The sequence below is a fragment of the Coenobita brevimanus genome, chromosome 14, assembly GCF_032717465.1.
Source record: "Coenobita brevimanus isolate Jiangsu-jjx chromosome 14, ASM3271746v2, whole genome shotgun sequence".
Lineage (NCBI taxonomy): Eukaryota > Metazoa > Arthropoda > Malacostraca > Decapoda > Coenobitidae > Coenobita > Coenobita brevimanus.
Window position 1 is genome coordinate 48,252,606 of NC_136967.1, and position 3,875 is coordinate 48,256,480.

Genomic DNA, 3,875 nt, shown 5'->3' on the forward strand with positions numbered 1-3,875 from the left:
AGTGGCAGGGCTGACCACTTTGAAAATAGGAAGTTCATTTTATCCCTCACATACCTGCCATGCATATTCACATACCTCAATGAACTGAACACCTCCATCCAAAGAACAAGTATAAACATACTCACAGTGTGCCAAAAAATGTTTGCCCTCACCCATAAACTTATAATTTGGACAAAGTGCTTTGAGAATGGAAACTTTGCAAACTTGATGAAGCTGCTAATGCAGAAAAAAGAATTACCCACCGTGCCACGTTGAGTACACCGCTTCCCGTCCGATCAGCGAAGTTAAGCAACGTTGGGTCTGGTTAGTACTTGGATGGGTGACCGCCTGGGAACACCAGATGCTGTTGGCATCCCTACGTGTCAAGTGGGGTTGGTGGAGGATTGGTGCCCCTCCCTGTAAAACAATTAACTCTAAGCCCTTGACCACCCCGTTTGGGATACATGGCGTCTGGCAATGGATGGATGGAATGGACTGAAATTAATGAACATTTGGAGGTTCTGGATCAGTCATTCCAAGGATACTATCACCATGGACAGCTCTCTGATGCACAAAGGTGGATCTAGGATCCATTTCTCTTGAACCTGGATTCCATGTATAAAAATTACACAATGAAAGATAATCTGACTGAGCTGAAAGCCAGTCGAAAAATCCAAATGGAGTTTGATTCAATGCAGCTAGATACAGTACATTCTGGTGTGCACAACTCGACACATTCCGCAAGCTAGTATTTGCGACCACCTACTTGTGTGAGACAGGATTTTCAACGCTTCTACACAAAACAAAGGTCAGAAACCATGTGGATGCAGGTGACCATATGTGTGTGTGGCAATTTCTAAAAGAACCTCGTTTCAGCATCATCACGGGTGGAAAGCAACGACAAGAGTCACTAGCAATGTTTCGGTATGTCGAGTCGCAATAGTAAGTCATGTCACAGAACTAAGTACTCGTACTCATCAAACAATGGTATGTGCTTAAATCACACTGCATTTATTGTGTCAGAGAGAGTTCTTTTAATATTGATCTGTAGTTATGACGGTTGTTCAGTAGTTATCAGCCATTATTAAAGAGATGAGTGAATGAAACAGTGGCATCTGTGACGGCACTTGCTATGGCGACTGTCACTGTATGGTGTGGATGTACTTCAAAAGTTTAAAAGTTTATTATGTACTAATCTACCTTGAGGAAATATTCGTAAAACAATAAATCCAAGTCATAAGCTATAATTGTGACACTGATGCATTTCGCCTCTTTCAATCTTTTTTGGTGGTCGAAATAAAGAAATGTTATGGATTAATAGTAAAGTGATTTTATTATTTTAGGCAGTACTGGAAAATATTCTGAAATTGCAAGAGATACGGACGCTTAAGAAGGTTAAGAATCACTGTTCTAAATCGATCTTCGACCAAACCCAATGGGATATCATAAAAGAATACCTTTGACGGATGCCCTGACTCAGTGGCTTTAACCCGCCCCGTCCCGACGACGTATGGGTACGTCACCACGATTTGCATTTGCCAGTCCCGGCGACGTACCAGTACGTCGTGCAATTGCAATGTGCATAATTTCGACAATTTTCAAATTTCGCGCTTGATTTGCGGTACGTACCCTCGCCTGACCTTCCCCTACCTGCCACCAGGCGGGGACACTCGGCGACCCCGCGCGACCCGCGCTAGCCCGCCACTCGTCCACTCACCTGGTAGCCACGGTCCTGCTCAGACATGGCTAAGAGAGGTCTCTCAGAGAGCGAAATTCAAGTCGCCCTGGACACCTTTACCGGCGACAGTGATTCCCCACTGGATGACGAGGAGATGGACAAAGATTATGTGCAGCCAGATGAGGAAGAAACCACCAGCAGTGACGAGGAAGTTCCGTCACCAAGGAAACGGCAGTACGTGACTTACCGTGCTGCTAGAGAGGGGCAGGAGGCAAAGAAGGCACGTGGTATGTCATATCCCTATCCCCAGCGTGCCTTGGAAGCCGGGTTCGAGGTCGAGGACGAGGACGAGGACGAGGACGGAGACGTGGGACGTGCTGCCACGTGGTATGGGCGGGAGGTGATTACGCATCGTGGCCCAGAGCGCACACCACGTCGTCTAAGCAGGTATGGGCCAAGCATTCTGTTTGGGGCGGTAGGAAGTGAAGTGGAGGGAGTGGGGAGTGAAATGGACATTCCTGGGATTAGGGAAAGTGAGAGTGAGGTGGGTGAGTCATTGCTCTCCCTACGCAGTGTGAGGCGGCAGAGTGGATCACGTGGGCCAGTGCGGGTGCGTTCCTTATCACGTGGGGTTGTGAGGGAGGGGAAGGTGGGGAGGAACCACTCCAAAGCACGTCTTATGCTCCCCAATATCCCCTAACACGTGGTCGAGCAAGGTTGCGTGAGAGAGCACGTGGTGTGGTAATGGAGGGGGAAGGTGGGGAGGAACCACTCCCCAGCACGTCTTCTGCTCCCCAATATCAAACTATTTCATCCCCACAGCCCCCTAATGTTCCTCAAGGCCGTAAGGGTAAGGGAAAGGGAAAGGGTAAAGGCAGAGGGAAGAGGAGTGACAGTGGGGAAGCCCTCCGTACTCCTTCTCCCCAACCTCCCCAACCAGGATCTCCTCCCCACCCAGACGAAGGCGGTGATGGGGACGAGGGATTTGTGTCGTGGGATTGGGAGGATGGGAGTGATTTTTCTCCCCTTCACTGAGCAGGGGCGATCTGGCTGCATTGCACCAGGTATTCACTGTAATTCAAGCAGGTTGGATTTTTTCCACCTGTTTTTCAGTGAGGCCTTCGTTGATCAGATCGTGCTTCAAACAAACCTGTTTGCAAGCGGCCAGCGGCTAGAAAGTGAAAGATTGGGAAGAAGGAGTAGGCATTCAATGATTTATGATTACCCTGTCTCCATTCCAGAAATGTTCTTATTTTTTGCCCTTGTCCTTTTGATGGGTATAATAAGAAAAAATAGAATTCCTGCTTACTGGACTAGGGACCCTGTTATGTTTACCCCCATATTTGGTCAAGTGATGAGCCGTAATCGGTTTCAACAAATTCTAAGTCGCCTCCATTTTTATGATGCTAATGACCCTGCAAATACAAACAACACGGACAAAATGAGGCGAATTAGGCTGGTCTTTGATCACCTCAGGCAAACCTTTCGATCCTCATTCTATCCTATAGAGATCTCGTCATAGACGAGAGTCTCGTGTTGTGGAGAGGCAATATTTCATTCAGACAGTATATACCCAGCAAAAGGCACCGTTTTGGGTTCAAGATCTTTGTTATGTGTGACTGTAGGACTGGATACGTGCAAGACATAGTCTTGTACACCGGTGCACAGACAGACATAATAGAAGATCGAAGTATAGGACTTTCTGGAGCAGTGGTAAAGACGATGATACAAGACTACCTTCATCGTGGTCACGTTCTCTACCTCGACAACTGGTACACTAGCCCTCTTCTCGCTCGTTATCTTCACAGACATGAAACGGGAGTATGTGGAACTGTAAAGGTGAACCGGCGTCACATGGTCAAGGTAGGGCGGAAACTTGCAAGGAGTGAGGTTGTCTTCTTCAAAGCCAAACAACATCCTTGCAACAATGTGGAACCACAACAGAGAAGTAAGCCTCTTGTCCACGGTTCACCGCCCCTTGATGCACCGTACTGATTCTGTTGATTACCATAGCGAGAGCAGGCGTCGTGTTTGGAAACCTGAATGTGTCATGGACTATAATATAAACATGCGCCTCGTGGACCAGTCAGACTCCATGATATCGACGGTAGAGTGTGCCAGGACCACGATGAAGTGGTATAAGAAACTGTTCTTTCTACTTGCTAGATATCACTGCTCTGAATTGCCACCACCTTCACGCCATGACCACAGGAGTTCA

The 3,875-nt window shown here is 47.5% G+C and overlaps 1 pseudogene; it reads left to right on the forward strand.

Annotated features, from left to right (window-relative positions):
• Positions 1 to 233: 233 nt before the first annotated feature.
• On the forward strand, positions 234 to 352 carry LOC145390476 (5S ribosomal RNA; annotated as a pseudogene).
• The last annotated feature ends 3,523 nt before the right edge of the window (positions 353 to 3,875 follow it).